The following is a 17433-nucleotide window of genomic DNA, read 5'->3' on the forward strand; positions in this document are numbered from 1 at the left end:
TTCCCGTACCAGCATCTGCCTTTCCAATCTGTTATGAACAACAGTTAGATTTCTAATTCCCGACCATGCGAAGCACAGAGACTCTCACTCGGTCATCAAGGCTCAACCCCTACAAAGAATCAGAATGAATTGTTGAACAGACATGAATGTGAAGCAATTCATTCCTAGTAGCCATCAGGGACTGTGCTGTGCGCCAGGATATAATGTAAACTAAACTGAAGTCACCTTTCTCCTTATCCAGTCAATAGTTTACTGGGAAGCTAATCTTGCATTACTGTTCTTACTCCACTCATTTCTAGCTGGATAAGTGAACAAGTGACTTAATGCTCTGAATTCATTTTTTTGTGTAGAAAATGGTGATTAAAGAAGAGTGAACACTTAAGCTTATTGGGCTGATGTAAAAATTAAATGAGTTAGTATTTGCTACATTCCAGGTCCAGGGCATTCATTTTGAGGTTACTCATTGAGATAAGTACTTCTTTCCAGTCTCTCCAATTAGCTACATATCAGTTTTAGCAACTTACTCTGCGTTGAAGAGTCATGCCTATTACTGTCTCAAGGCTTCCCCCAGTACACTAGTTTCATTTTCTCTGATTTCTACATCTCTATTTATCATGTGCCTTCCTTTATTATTTTAATTGACCTTATCATAGTCATTATTATTATTACCATATTTGTTAACATTCCTTTCACCATAATTGCTATTATCATTTTTAAAACTATTTCTGTGATCTAGGCCTTACACTTATTCAATCATCTTTAAGAAGACATCATAATATTCCCACTTACAGATGAGAAAACTAAAGTTTGTTGTTAAATGAGAAGGTATTAAGTAACTTACTAGCTAGTAAGTCATGAAATCAGGATTCAGATCTACATACTCTTAGCCTGTACATTACAGACCTGGCTACAGCCTACTACCTTGTAGTGAGCCTGTCTTGGACAGCCTATTAGAAGATATATTTATTAATATATCCTATTCCTTAACATATTTATTAAAAGCATAAATAAATTATACTTTTATGTAATATCTCTGTATCATCCCCTTACCCAGGACCTGGCATATGATAAGTATTGAATACATATTTACTGAATGAATAAGTATATGGCTGAAGGAATGAAAAACCAGGGAGAATGTGAAGGGGACGGGGATTTATCAGATTTTTGTGTGTGTGTGCATCATCCTTTCTAAGCAACATAGGCAAAAGTGAAATGGAGGGAAAAATAACTACAGACCATGATAAAGATGATTAAAGAGAGTACAGAGCAGCTGTCAAAGCAAATATCAAGCAACATTAATAACTTTATAGCTCACCATGAGGCTGTCTCAACTATTTCCAGGAAAACAGGATCCTTGCTGTTGCAAGGAGTATGTGAGACCAATAATCAAGTACAGATTCAAAGAATATTTTTCGTTGGATACCTTAGGCTGCAAAATTTAAAAAAAAAGATTCTTAAGCTAATGGAAAAATACATGACTCAGAGGAAAATATTATTGCATTCTTGGTATTTTAATTTGATGCAGAGTTGATAAGAAACAAGATCTGCAACATTCACCACCTATTATCTAAGTTGTTTGAATAGTCAGATAATATCGCCAAACTCCTGATGCTTATCCAAAAATAACTGTGTTGTGAGACTAAGCAGTGAAATGCTGCAGTAGTCCCAGAATTGACTTTACAAGCATTTCAACCTGTCCGGTAGGTTTGAAAGATGATCTACATGGATAAAAGTGAAAATATGAAATAAGGTGCCACTATCTGTTCTAAACATGAAATTATTTATAATAGTGTCTATTTTTTAAGTGGCAATGGCTCTACATATAAGTCTCTTGTGTATTAATAACAGATTATCTGCATGATTTCTTGACTATAGTGTCTAGTAAGTCTGTTTATTTGCTCATTTACACAGTTTTTCACTGAAATAAGCTTTTGTGCATTTTGTGTTGTGAAATCTGGGTGTCCCTGTATGGAGATAATGTGAGCAACAAAGGAAGCAGTAGATTTGGTCTCCGGTCTCACCAGCTGGCATCTACAGCTTATAGGCATTAGGAATAAAAAAAGCAAACACTTTTAATTATGCTCTGATTTATTGATGTGAGAAAATAAATATTATCATTGTTGTTTCAACTTTCGCTGCCTTGTTTGATTTTGGATAAAAAAGGTAAGAGAATAGCAAGGGGGAAAAAGGGATAAAAACAGGAAAGAACAATAAAGGCTAAGCCAGCCTGGAGTAAAATGAGAGGTAGATGGTATAAAGAGAGCTATAGTAGTACTGGACAATGGCTCCTGTGAGTTTATAAGTGGTACAGTAGAATCGTAGTATGTGTACTTTTAGTCTTTGCTTGCAATATTATTTATCTGGTTATTCCTTACACTTCAAACCTCAACTTAAATGTTACCTTTTATAGTTACTGGCCTTAACTAAACTTTCTAAAGGGATCTGCTTACAATCATCCAAAGCTACCATTATACAATCTATAATTGGTCTCAGTCTTTCCCAGTAAAATAGTTATCTCATGAAGCTTCCTACTTTCCTCTTGTTTTCATTACTATATCCTTTGGGCCTGACACATAAATTTTTATTGCATGAATAAATGAATGAATGAATTAGCATTCTATTTATTATTCTTCTAAAGATTATGTCTATTATAAGGACTTTGTTCTTTTTATTTTCTCTCTCTCTCACACATTTGGGAGCATATACTTATGTAAGGACATGATCCTTATTTATTTAAAACAACTGCTTCCAAGAGCCCAAATGTCTTGGAACAGAATGGCACATCCATACCACTATAAGGAAAAGCTCTCAAATTTTTATCGAATTTCTCTGTATAGCAGAGTTCTTTATCAGTTGCACAACTGTCACACAACATAGTTACTTGACCTTGGATGTACTATGTGAAATCCATTTGTTGATCCACTCCCTAGGCCTCTGCTTTTATAGTACTTAGATTTACAAAGGAAGAAAATCGTAAATTTATAGAAAGTAGTTTATGCTCAGAGAAAAAGACCTAGATTAGGTAAAAAATAATATTTTAGCATTCAACTCTAAATAAAACTAGCTTGAGAACAGTAATCATCCAAACAAATGGTAGAGCAAATTATACTTTTTTAAAAATTTCTGCAAGAACAAGTAGGAAGAGACTGATGCTATCTATAACATAGAGGGTTTCTGAGAATGTCAAGCTTAGGGTTCCATACATTCTGTAGGAAAATAAAGCTTTCAAGTCTTTTGTCTGCTAGTCAGGATCAAAAGAGTTAAGGAAAACTGTGTCTTGCTCTGACTTGACATTTAAGGATGTGTATCTAAACTAAAATGGTAAACTGGAACTCCTAACATAAGTAAAGACTTTTTTTTTTATATTAATGGTATTTCTTTCAGCTTAATAAATAAGATGGTAGGGGAAAAAAGAATGTGGTAAGAAATGGTTAATTAAATGGTTATTCAATTATCTGACTATAAGTTTATAATAAAATGTTAAAATGCTAATTGCTGGATCTTTACCTTCTAGAATCAGATTCCCACTAGAGACAGGTCTTCCATTTATTTTGCATGGCCTCCAAAGCAAGACTAGAGACAGGTCTTCCATTTATGTTGCATGGCCTCCAAAGCAAGAATGAAATGAAATGCTCACTTGGTTGGAGAACAAAAAGAGATTAAGAAAGTGTCTACTAAAAATAAAAATAATGGAATGAAAACACATTAATTGCTCTTCATATTTTGGGGAGAATAGGAAGGATATTTTATTCTTTATCAGTTAGCTTTGGAATGAAGCAAATGAAAATATAGACCAGAAATATATATGGTTTACATGTTTAGAATAATATTTTATCCCTGAATAGAGTGCTACCTAATATCTCATGGTATACTTTGGGGCAAATGGATTAATTGCAAGGAATAAATGGATTTGGAAACAGTGTCTTATATCACAGAGCTAAAGTGAGACTATCCTATAAGGGTGTTTATGCATTGACTTGAGAAAAACCAGAGATATAATGATGTCTTATGTCTCCATTTGAGAGAATTATGCCAGTTTAGGATGGTCCCCATACCTTTCTTTAGTCCCAGAATAAAACAAGAATTTAAGGTGTATCCAAACTGGCATTTGAAAATAAAAGAAAACAAAACAAAAACAAAAATAAAACAAAAAAAAACCCTTCCTTTTTACAACCTGTCTGTTATCAATGAGCATGCTCTGTTGTCATCAGTAGTCATAAAGACTGATGTTTCCTTCTTCTTACCTCTTCCTCTTAAAATAGCAAAAGATGCAACATTAACTTTTGTGGATCATATCTGATTTACGTCTTTCCAGATACCAAAAATTTGGGGGATTTATTTTGTAAATCAATTAGAGCTACATGAAAATCCTATTCCTTCTGTTCACGTAGTGAGGAATGCCTAAAGCCACAGGATATGGGGATTATTAGATATGCTTTTCTAAGGAGGAAGTAGTAAGACAAAAATGGCCTGCCTGAAGTTACAGTTTATAGATTGGAAAAAGGCACAGACAATTAAAAGATGGAGCTACTTAGGGCAAATTACTTGCAATCAAGCTGCAGCTAAATGAGCTTCTTGATGAGGAAGCCAAATTTATGTTGTTTCAAACCACGGAGAGACATTAAAGAAGTTGAAAGGTGAGCAAACTGTTAGTACAATTGGATCCAGATAGGTTGATAAGAGATGTTACAGAGGCAATTTAAACAGTGTCTTCTGAAATGCATATACACAGGAGTGCAGGTGTGCACGTGCACACACACACACACACACACACACACACAGAATCGCACATGAAACACCTCAAAATAGAAGACTGTATGATTATATACACGTTCAACCTTCATTTACATTTTACATAGATGCCCATTCTCATCATGAAAGCCCTGTAGCTTAAGAAGCTCAATCACAGAATATAATCATTTTCCCCCAAATCTGTAATTTACTAGAGACATTTTAATTGAAAATGATGTATTGTTTAAACTCTAAACTAAACTGTGTTTTCACTTTGTTTCTCCCTGCCCTAAATTATCCATTGGCAGCTCTTTGAGTTGATTTTGAAAGAATATATTTGATAATGAATTCAGAACTTAACACAAAGCACAAAAACCATGTGAAAGCTTCAAATGTGAAATATCACATTTTTTCTTTGTTGCTAGATATACATTTTTGCATTCAAGGCTGCATGCATCATTTTCATTCAAAACAGGATATTGTCAGGTATATTTGTCTGAATGGAATGACTTTAAGGATTATGTAATTTTGAAAAGGCATCAAGCTAGGCTGTCCTTCCTCCCATTTCTGTTGCATTGGAACGTTAGGTATAACAAGGTAGACAGAAGAAAGGTATAATGCAGATCTTTATTGGCAGTCAGCAAGTACAAGTATATATACAAAGGAATACTTTCCTGATGACATTTTCCCTTATCTTTATTTCCTTAGTTTTTTTTCATGTATGAAGTTATGTGTGATCAGAATCTGAAAAAAAATTAACAGTACTTATCTGAAAAATATTTAATAAAACAACTTTCTCCTTCAAATAAATCCCATTTAGGAAGTAAAACCTTTCTAGTATTCAAGAACTGAAAAGAATAATAAAGAAAATGCCCATAGTTAGAGCAATAAGTAAGAATGCAATTCTGCTGCTAACATGGTTGTCATACAGTTGAAATGTAACATTGTCAGCCCTGCCCTCATTGGGTGTGCCATTGGAAAATAGTGCAAGAAAATGTCTAAAGGCCCACAGTGGTACTAAAGGGGTCCTTTCTCCATCTGACATTGTCCAGCTACATCTCCCTTTTAACAAAAAGTGAAGGAACTAAATAGAAAACTACAGGACACTAGGGAAAGTTTGGCCCTGAAAATATATTTGTATGGGTTTTTTTTGTTTCTTCTCAGTGAATGACACATTTTCAGTGACATAATTTAAACACTTTTGAAAGGCATCTCATTACATTGAACATTGGCTAAAGGAGTATTCAGCCACTGAAGTACTATCACCTGAAAGTTATGAGATTTCCAAGTTCCTCCTGAACCAGCCTGGTAAGATCTTAAAGGAAATGGGAGCCTAAATATACAGAATAAAGTTCATTAATAACTGTCCTATTAACAATTAATGGAATGGCCAAATATGTGCATAAGAGTGACTTTTTTAAATTAACAACATCCTTAATTGTGAGCCTACTGAGGTAGATCTGCATTTATTTATTTATTTATTTATTTTTTATTTATTTATTTATTTATTATCAAATTAGTTAACATACAGTGTAGTCTTGGCTTCAGGAGTAGAGCCCAGTGATTCATCTCTTAACACCCAGTGCTCATCCCATAAAGTGCCCTCCTTAATGCCTGTGACCCATTTAACACACACTCCCAAATACCTCCTCCTCCAGCAACCCTCAGTTTATTCTCTGTATGCTTTGCCTCCTTCTCTGTTCTTAATTAATTTTCCTTCCCTTCCCCTATGCTCATCTCTTGAGTCTCTCAAGTTCCACATGAGTGAAATCTTATATCTTTCTCTGACTGACTTATTTTGCTTAGCATAATACCCTCCAGTTCCATCCACATTGTTGCAAATGGCAAGATTTCATTCTTTTTGATCGCTGAGTAATACCTATCTATAATACACATTGTGTGTGCGTGTGTGTGTGTGTGTGTGTGTATCACCTCTTCTTTATCTATTAGTCAAATGATGGAATTTGGGCTCTTTCCATAATTGGGCTATTATTGATAGCCTTGCTATAAACATTGGGGTTCATGTGCCCCTTCAAAATAACATTTTTGTATCTTTTGGATAAATTCCTAATAGTGCAATTTCTGAGTCATAGGGTAGTTCTATTTTTAATTTTTTGAGGAAACTCTACACTGTTTTCCAGAGTGGCTGCACCAGTTTGCATTCCTACCAGTAGTGCAAAAGGGTTTCCTTTTCTCTATATTCTTGCCAACATCTGTTGTTTCCCGAGTTGTTAATTTTAGCATTTCTGACAGGTGTGAGGTGGTATCTCAGGGTGGTTTTGATTTGCATTTCCCTTATGACAAGCAATATTGAGCATCTTTTCATGTGTCTGTTAGTCAGGTAGATGTCTTCTTTGGAAAAAGTGTCTATTCTTGTCTTCCACACATTTCTTACTGGGTTATTTGTTGAATTGGGTAAGTTCTTTATAGATTTTGTATACTAATCCTTTATCTGATATGTAATTTGCAAATATCTTCTTCCATTCTGTTTATTGCCTTTAATTTTGTTGATTGTTTACTTTTCTGTAGAAGATTTGTATCTTGATGAGGTCTCAATAGTTCATTTTTGCTCTTTGTTCCCTTGCCTTGGGAGACATGTCTAGTAAGAAGTTGCTGTGGCTGAGGTCAAAGAGGTTGCTGCCTGTTTTCTCCTGTAAGATTTTGATGGTTTCCTGTCTCATATTTAGGTCTTTCATCCATTTTTAATTACTTTTATGTTGTAAAAATGTAGTACCGTTTCATTCTTTTGCAAGTTGCTATCCAGTTTTCCCTGCATCACTTACTAAAGAGACTGTCTTTTTTTCCATTGGGTATTCTTTCCTGCTTTGTTGAAGATTTAGTTGGCCATACGTTTGTGGGCCCAATTCTATGTTCTCTATTCTATTCGATTTATCTATGTATCTAATTTTGTGCCAATACTATCTTGTCTTGATAATTACAGCTTTATAATATAAGTTAAAGTCTGGGATTGTGATGACCAGTTTTGGTTTTCTTTTTTAACATTACTTTGGCTATTTAGGGTCTTTTCTGGTTCCCACAAATTTTAGAATTGTTTTTTCTACTTCTGAGAAGAATTCTCGTGTTATTTTGATTGACATTTCATTGAATGTGCAGATTGTTCTGGGTAGTATTGACATTTTAACAATATTTGTTCTTCCAATCCATGAGCATGGAATGTTTTTCCATTTCTTTGTGTCTTCTTCAATTTTTTTTTATAAGCTTTCTATACTTTTCAGCATAGAGATCTTTTACCTCTTTGGTTAGGTTTAATCCTAGGTATTTTATGGTTTTTGGTGCAATTGCAAACAGGACTGATTCCTTGGTTTCTCTTTCTGTTGCTTCATTATTGGTTCACATAAACCCAACTGATTTCTATACATTGATTTTATATCCTGCGACTTTGCTGAATTCATGTATTAGCTCTAGCAGTTTTGTGGTGGAGTCTTTCAGGTTTTCCACATAGAGAGTCATGTCATCGATGAAGAGTGAAAGTTTCGCTTCCTTTTTGCCAATTTGGATGCCTTTTATCTTTTTCTGTTGTCTGATTGCGGAGGCCGGGATTTGCAGTACTATGTTGAACAACAATGGGGAGAGTGGACATCCCCGTTACATTCCTGATCTTAGGGGCAAGGCTCTCAGTTTCTTCCCATTGAGGATGAGATTAGTTGTGGGCCTTTCATATATGGCTTTTATGGTGTTCCTTCTATCCCAACTTTTGTGAAGATTTTTATCAAGAAAGGATGCTGTATTTTGTCAAATACTATTTCAGCATCTATTAACAGAATCATGTGGTTGTTATTCTTCCTTCTATTAATGTGGTGTATCATGTTGATTGATTTGTGCATATTGAACTAGCCCTGCAGCCCAGGAATGAATCCCACTTGATCACAGTGAATAATTCTTTTAATATACTGTTGAATTAAATTTGCTAGTCTTGTTGAGAATTTTTGCTTCCATGTTCATCAGGAATATTGGCCTGTAATTCTCCTTTTTAGTGGTATCTCTGATTTTGGAATCAATGTAATGCTGGCATTATAAAATGGGCTTGGAAGCTTTCCTTTTATTTATATTTTTTTGGGAACAGTTTAAGAAGAATAGATATTAACTCTTAAATGTCTGGTACAAATCCCCTGGGAAGCAATCTGGCCCAGGACTCTTGTTTGTTAGATTTTTGATAACTGATTCAAGTTTTTCACTGGTTATGGGTTTGTTCAAAATTCCTATTTTTCCCTTTTGAGTTTTGGTAGTGTGTGGGTGTACAGGAATTTGTCTATTTCTTCAAAGTAGTCCAGTTTTTTGGCATATAACTTTTCATAGCATTGTTTGTATTTCTGTAGTGTTGGTTATTATCTCTCCTCTTTTATTCATGATTTTATCTAATTGAGTCCTCTCTCTTTTTGATAATTCTGGCTAGGTGTTTATCAATTTTGTTTATTTTTTCAAAAAGCCAGCTCTTAGATGCATTCATCTGTTCTACTATTTTGGATTCTATATTGTTTATTTCTGCTCTAAACTTTATTATTTCTCTTCTTCTGCTGGCTTTCAGGTTTCTTCACTGCTCTGCATCTAGTCCCTTCAGGTGTGAGGTTAGGTTAGGTTAGGTTAGGTTGGTTCTGTATTTGGGATTTTTTTGTTGTTGTTGTTCTTGAGTTAGGCCTGGATTGCAAAGTATTTTCCTCTTAGGAATGCTTTTGTTGCATCCCAAAGGCTTTGGACTGTTGTGTTTTCATTTTCATTTGCTTCCAGATATTTTTAACTTCCTCTTAAATTTCCTGGTTGACCCACTCTTTTTTTATAGGATGTTCCTTAACGTCCATGCATTTGGAGGCTTTTCAAATTTTTTCTTGTGGTTGACTTCAAGTTTCATAGTGTTATGACCTGAAAATATGCATGGTATGATCTCAGTCTTTTTGTACCTTTTGTATCTGGTAAATCCATCCTACCAATGTGTCATTCAAAGTCATTGCTTCCTTAGTGATTTTCGTCCTAGATAATATGTCCACTGCTGTAAGTGGAGTATTAAAATCTCCTTCAATTATGGAATTATTATCCAAAAGTTTGTTTATGTTTTGGTTAATTGACATATACTTGGATGTTCCTATGTCATGGGCATAAAGTTTACAGTTGTTAGCTCTTCTTGATGGATAGACCCCTTAATTATGATATAATGCCCTTATTTATTTCTTGTTAAAGTCTTTGTTTAAAAATCTAGTTTGTCTGATATAAATATGGCTATTCCAGCTTTCTTTTGATATCTGTTAGCATGATATATGGTTCTCCATCCCCTCACATACAATATGGATGTGTCCTCTGGTCTAAAATAGGTCTATTATAAGCAGCATATACACGGATCTTTTTTTTTTGTTTTTTGTTTTTTATTCATTCTGAAACTCTGAGTCTTTTGATTGGGAAACTTAGTCCACTTACATTTATAATGGTTATTGAAAAATATTAATTTAGTGCCATTGTGTTATCTGTAGATTTCATGTTTGTTGTAATGTCTCTGGTCCTTTTTAGTCTTTGCTGCTTTCCACTCACAGAGTCCCAGTTAGGATCTCCTGCAGGGCTGGTTTAGTGATAAAGAACTCTTTTAGGTTTTGTTTATTTAACAAAGTCTTTATCTCTCCCTCTATTTTGAATAACAGCCTTTCTGGAGAAAGGTTTATTGGCTGCATATTTTTCCTATTCAGCACATTTGAATATTTTCTGGCACTCCCTTCTGGCTTACTAAGTTTCAGCAGACAAGTCTGCTACTAACCTTATGAGTTTACCCTTGTAGGTTAAGCTCCATTTGTCCATACCTGCTTTCTTCAGAATTCTCTCTTTATCTTTGTATTTTGCCAGTTTCACTATGATATTTCATGGCGTTGACCTGTTTTTGTTGATTTTAAAGGGAATTCTCTGTGCCTCCTGGAATTGGATGCCTGCTTCCTTTTCCAGGTTAGGGAAGTTCTCAGCTATAATTTGTTTAAATAATCCTTCTGCCCTTTTCTCTCTTTCTTCTTCTTCTGGAACTTCTATGATACAGATACTGTTTCATTTCATGGAATCACTGAGTTCTCTAATTCTCCCTTGTGATCTAGTAATTTCCTGTCCCTCTTTTTTCAGCTCTATTATTTTCCATAATTTTATCTTATATGTTACCTATTCTCTTTTCTGCTTTTTTCATCCTTGCTGCCACTGGATCTGATTTATTTTGCATCAGTTATAGAATTTTTAAATTTATCCTGACTAGTTCCTGGGTCTTTGATCTCTGTAGCAAGAGATTCTCTGGTGTCTTCTATGTTTTGTTCATGCTCAGCTATTAGTCTTATGACTGTTATTCTAAATTTTTGTTCAGATATTTGTTTATATCTGCTTTGAGAAATTCTCTGGCTGTGATTTCTTCTTGAACTTTCTTTTGGGAAGAATTCCTCCCTTTTTCATTTTGGCTAAGTTTCCAACTTTCACATGTTTTAAATGCTTACTGTGTGTCCTGCCCCTGAGAGTATTATTATATTTAAAACTGGGCCATAAAACTCCAAGGCCTGGCATTTCAGGAAGTGTTTTTGTGTATGTTGCATACACTCTGTTGTTGTTTTGGGATGCTCTATCCTACTGGTCAGTCCTCTTCAGAGCTTCTCCTTGCTTGTAGTGGTGGAGTGTTTGGACCTTAAATCAGATGTATTTTGATTTGTTTGTTGAGGCAATCCTGGGATAAAAAGAAAAATGGGGGTTGCTGATCCCATAAAAAGAGAAAAATGAAAGGGGAAGAAGGAACACAAAACATAGAATCAAAAAACTATAGGGCTATATCCAGAGAATGAGAATGGAAAATGAAGAAGAAGAAGAAGAGTATTGAGAAGGACCTGACCAAGTACTACTCAAGTCTGAGGCAGCTAAATACCAACAGAAGCAAATCTTAGTAAAACCATGGAAATGGAATTCAGGTAGCCTGTATTCCACACTGACCACCATCATTATTTAGCTGGAAAACTGTGCAGAACAGTCTACTCTTCTGAAAAAGTCTTCTTCATCTACAAAGTGAAATGGTTGAAATAAGTAATCACTAAGAGTGTTGAACCTTTGTGAGTCTAAAACTACTTCCATAACCCCAGTTTATTTCAGCTTGTTAGCTTGGTTAGAGGAAAAACAAAAACTCATAAAAAGTGAAAATCTTTGCATCTTTATGTGGAACAGGGGCCCATATTTGCTTTAGAAATAGTTGACTCAGTGACTAGTCTCTGAGATCCTGGGTTACAGGCTACGAAAAGGATAATCTTATAGCAATTTGATAAATTGCCTGTCTTCTACACTTAAGGTCCTTAGAAGTTATGGTGAATTACTTAATTCACCCACTATGTCAAAATGTGTCTATACTTCCCTCCCTAGTGCTGCAATAACAGCTTTTTTCTTCTAAGAGTTTTACAGTTTCAGGGCTTACATTCAAGTCTTTAATCTATTTTGAATTAGTTTCTGTTATTGTGTAAGATAATGGGACTGTGAATTTTTTAAAAATTGTGATATTTATTTATTTTTGAGGGAGAGAAAGACAGAGTGCAATTAGGGGAGAAGCAAAGAGAGAGGGAGACACAGAATCTGAAGCAGGCTTCAAGGTCTGAGCTGTCAGCACAGAGCCTATGAGGCCTGTCCTCAGGAACCACAGGTTCATAACCTGAACTGAAGCTGGACATTTAACCAGCTGAGCCACCCAGGCACCCCGGGAATGTGAGTTTTTAAATCTCTGCCATATTGCCCACATTTAATGTAGTCTTTTGCATGTTCTAGGCAACTATAAATATTTGATGGATGAATAATTAAATGAATGAATCAGTGAATGAATGGCAGGTTAATAAAAAATAAGAAACATTTCACAAACTTCTCTCAGGTTGAAGTTTAATCCATAGAAGGAAAGTTATTTTTCTTCTTGACTCCAGGAAAATAGAAACCCCACAAACAGGGTTATTAGAGTTTGCTTACATTTTGTTGAGTATCAGGTACTGCATTAGTTTTCTATTGCTGCTGTAACAAAATGTAACTTATTAAATTAAATGTATTAAATGTAATAAAATTAATTCAACATAAATTTGTGAGCTCAGAGTCTGTCAGCCATAAGTATTGCATGGCTCAATTGGGTTCTCTGCTCAGATTTTCACAAGGCAGAAATCAAAGTTATCATCTGCTTGAGTCTTATCTGTAGGAACTGGTAAAGAATCAACTTCCAGAACCATGAAATTGAATAGAATCCAATTATTTGCCATTGGAGAACTAAGTCTTCCTTTTTGGCTGCCTGGTGGCTGGGAGTCACCCCTGTCACCTTTCCAGGTTACATGCATCCCTTGTCACAAATCCCCTCCATCTTCAAGCAAGTGACATTCATAGCATCTTTCTCATGTTCAAATCTCTCTGACTTCTTCTGTCCTCAACTGGGAGACTGCTTTGCTTCTAAGGATTCATCCATTACATGTATTCATGTAATTACATTGGGCCTACTTGGATAATCCATGCTAATCTCATTATTTTAAAGTCAATTGGTTATTAACCTTAATTACATTTGCAAAGATATTTTTGCCATGTAATATAATATACTCACAGGTGTGGCACAAGGGGGTAAAGGTCAGGAGGCCAAAATTCTGTCTATTGCAGATACTAAATAGCAATAAATTTTAAGTTCCAGGAGGCAAAAAGGATGAATTTAAGAAAGAATGATTTCAGAACTCTAAGTCATTCATGTTGTTTCTCTCATAAGATCAAGTACCATTTCATATATCTATTCTGTTCTACTTACTTATTGATACCACGATCTCTGAAGATATTTATACACTCAATTATTTTAATCTACCATTTTGTCTCTGATAAGGAGATCTGTATTCAAGTACACACAGAACGAGCTGTGATATGAAAAGACAAAACAGATTCAGTGCTTATGGAATTTGTATTATAAAGTATTGGGGGCTGACTTGTGCCCCCTTAAAATTCATATGTTAAAACTCTAAGCCCCAGTACCTCAGAATGTGACTGTATTTGCAGATAGTCTTTAAAGAGGGGATTAATTTAAAATGAGGTTCTTACCATGAACCTTTATCCAATCTGACTGGGTTTCTTATAGAAAGAGGAAATTGGACATGCAGAAAGACACCAAAAATGTGCATGCATTGAGGAAAGAACTTGTGACGACACACGAGAAGGTGGCTATTTGCAAGATAAGAAGGAAGGCCTCAGGAGAAATCAAATCTGCTGCTGCCTTGTCTTGGACTTCTACCATTTAGAATTGTGAGAAAATAAATTCTGCTATTTAAGGCACCCAACCTTTTGTATTTTACTGTGGCAGCCCTAGCAAGGTAATATATAAGTGAAGGATATTAAAAATGGACATTTTACGAATGGTCAGTGGTAAAAATTTATCATAAAGTTTTACCTACAATTAGACCTTTTTAAAAAAGATTTTAAAGACTTAGAAAAAGATTCAGATTGAGTAGTCATCACTTCACCATAATTTTAAGTTTCCCAGTGTCAAAAAAAGGAAAAGTAGATGATTAGACAATTTTGTAATGTTATAATTATAATAGCTGAGAAAAATGAAGGACCAATGTTGCTGCTTATTCACATACCATTGTTCATAATGATAAAATGATGGAACTCTTATTAACAAAACTACAGAGAAATGCTACATGTGACATTGGTTATCTATGTTTTTAAAGCAATTTTTGTTATTGTAAGCCTCTAATTGGAAATGTATTTGTGCTTAGGATTCATTCATTCATTCATTCATTCTCTCATTCAGCTAATATGTATTAAATACCTACTTATTATGCCCTGCACATGTTTAGACAACTTTGTTAAGTAGTATAGATTAAAGAATTTATGCCTTCATGTTCAGGAAGATGGAAATAAGAAAACAACAGGCACTCTGATATTGTTAGCAATGATGAATATAAAACACAATACAGAAAGTAAATATGGGCATTATTTGATATGTGGTGGTCAAGGAGGGACTCTGGTGGTAATGCCTGAGCACAAACTTTAGCAAAGTCAAGTCTTTCAAAGATTAGGGGGATAAACTTTTCAGATGCAGGTATCACAAAGTGCCAGACCCTTAAGCCAGAAACATTTGAGAACTTGTGCAAGAAAAGTAGCAAAAGACAGTGGTTGCTTGAGAAAGTAGAGGGTGGAAGTTGTACATGAAATTGAAAAGAATCTCAGGAACCACTTCAAGTAGGGCCATGCAGGCTGTGGCAAGGATTTTGGATTTTCTGCTTGTTATCACAGGAGGCCATTGCAAGTTTAAAAGCATGGGAGTAACATGATTTGATCTGTGTTTTAAAAGGATTTCTCAGGATACTAGTTTAGAATATATTGTAAAGGAAAAGATGGTTTAGAATAAAGTAGTGGCAGTGGTTGGGCTTGGGATTTATTTTAAGTTAGAATTACACTTAAAGAAATCAACTAGTCTCACTAGGTGTGAGAAAAGGTAGAGATCAATGCTGTCATTATATTTGGCCTGAGCAAGTAGGTGACTAGCAATGCTATTTTATAAAATAGAAATTAATAAAAGGAAATAAATTTGGGGGAAAAATTAAGAATTTGTTTTGCTCATGTTAAAGTTTGAGAAACTTGTAAGATGTTTAATTATTGATAAACTGGAAGTCCAAAATAGTCTGGCATCCAGAGAAGTGATTTGGAGCTAAAAATAAAAAACTGATAGTTTGGTGGTATAAGAAAATACTAATAGCCATGAGACCTAATAAGATCACATAGGAGGCAAATAAAAATTAAGAGATGAAGTTTAAGGATAAAATTCCAAGGAACTCCAAATTTGGAGAAATTTACAATAAACCTGAAGCTTTTTTATTTTCTATTGTCCATGTTTTAGTTGTTGTTGGTGTATTTCTCAAGTGAATATATTATGTGTCATTTTGAAACAGAATATATTTATTTTCCATTTATTTAAGCCACTCTTGCTCTCTAAAATATACAGTAGTTCCCTAAGAAAAGTTGGTTGGATCTAAGGGAGACCATGAAGTTTTTGCAGGCATTATTATTTTTAAAATGTTTTAATTATTTACTTTTGAAAGAGACAGAAAGAGAACTTGAGCAGAGGAGGAACAGAGAGAGAGGGAGACAGAGGATATGAAGTGGGCTCTGTGCTGACAGCAGAAACTGGATGAAGGGCTTGAACTCACAAACCATGAGATAATGACCTGAGCTGAGGTCAGACACTTAACTGACTGAGCCACCCAGGCTCCCTTGTATGCACTTCTTTCCTTTCCTTTCCTTTCCTTTCCTTTCCTTTCCTTTCCTTTCCTTTCCTTTCCTGTCCTGTCCTTTTCTTTTCTTCTTCCTTTCCTTCCATTTTATTATTTTTTTGACATTTTAAAATTTATTTTTAAGGGTTTAAATATAATTAATGTCAAATTAGCTAACATAGAGTATTTTCAGTGTGCTCTTGGCTTTGGGATTGGATTTCCATGATTCATCACTTACATAGAACACCCAGTGCTCATCCCAACAAGTGCCCTCCCTGATGCCATCACCCAATTTCCCCTCCTCTCAGTCCCCCAATCACGCAAGAGGGTTGATGTTTCTCCACATCCTCGCCAGTATTTGTTGTTTCCTGAGTTGGTAATTTTAGCTACTCTGACAGTGTGAGCTGGTATCTCAAAGAGGCTTTGATTTGTATTTTCCTGATGATAAATGATATTGAGCATCTTTTCATGTGTCTGTTGGCAATCTGGGTATCTGTTTTGTGTCTATTCTTGTCTTCTGCCCATTTCTTCCCTGGGTTATTTGCTGGATTTGCTAAGTTCTTTATAGACTTTGGATACTAACTCTTTATCTGATATGTCATTTGCAAACAATTCTCTCATTCCCTTGGTTGCCTTTTAGTTTTGCTGATAGTTTCCTTTTCTGTATAAAAGATTCGTATCTTGATGAGGTCCCAATAGTTCCTTTCTGCTTTTATTTCCCTGGCTTCTGGAGACATGTCAAGTAAGAAATTGCTATGGCTAAGAGGTCAAAGAGGTTGTTGCCTGTTTTCTCCAGTAGGATTTTAATGGTTTTCTGTTTCACATTTTGGTCTTTCATCCATTTTGAGTTTATTTTTGCATATGGTGTAAGAAAGTGGTCCAGTTTCTTTCTTCTGCATGTTGCTGTCCAGTTCTCCCAGCACCATTTGCTAAAGAGACTTTTCCCCCCCTTTGGATACTCTTTCCTGTGTGGTTAAGATTAGTTGACTATACACTTGTGGGTACAATTCTGGGTTGTCTATTATATTCTATTGGTATATGTGTCTATTTTTTGCCAATACCATACTGTCTTTTTTTTTTTTAATAATTTATTGTCAAATTGGTTTCCAAATACTACCCAGTGCTCTTCCCCACAAGTGCCCTCCTCCATTACCACCACCTCCCTTCCCCCACCCTCTCCCTTTCAACCCTCGGTTAATTTTCAGTATTCAGTAGTCTCTCAGGTTTTGCATCCCTCTCTCTCCTCAACTCTCTTTACCCCTTCCTTTCCCCATGGTCCTCCATTAGGTTTCTCCTATTAGACCTATGAGTGCAAACATATGGTAGCTGTCCTCTGCCTGACTTATTTCGCTTAACATGACACCCTCGAAGTCCATCTACTTTGCTACAAATGGCCATATTTCATTCTTTCTCATTGCCATGTAGTACTCCATTGTGTATATATATATATATATATATATATATATATATATATATA

This window comes from Suricata suricatta, chromosome 5 (genome assembly GCF_006229205.1).
Source record: "Suricata suricatta isolate VVHF042 chromosome 5, meerkat_22Aug2017_6uvM2_HiC, whole genome shotgun sequence".
In the NCBI taxonomy this organism is placed as follows: Eukaryota; Metazoa; Chordata; class Mammalia; order Carnivora; family Herpestidae; genus Suricata; species Suricata suricatta.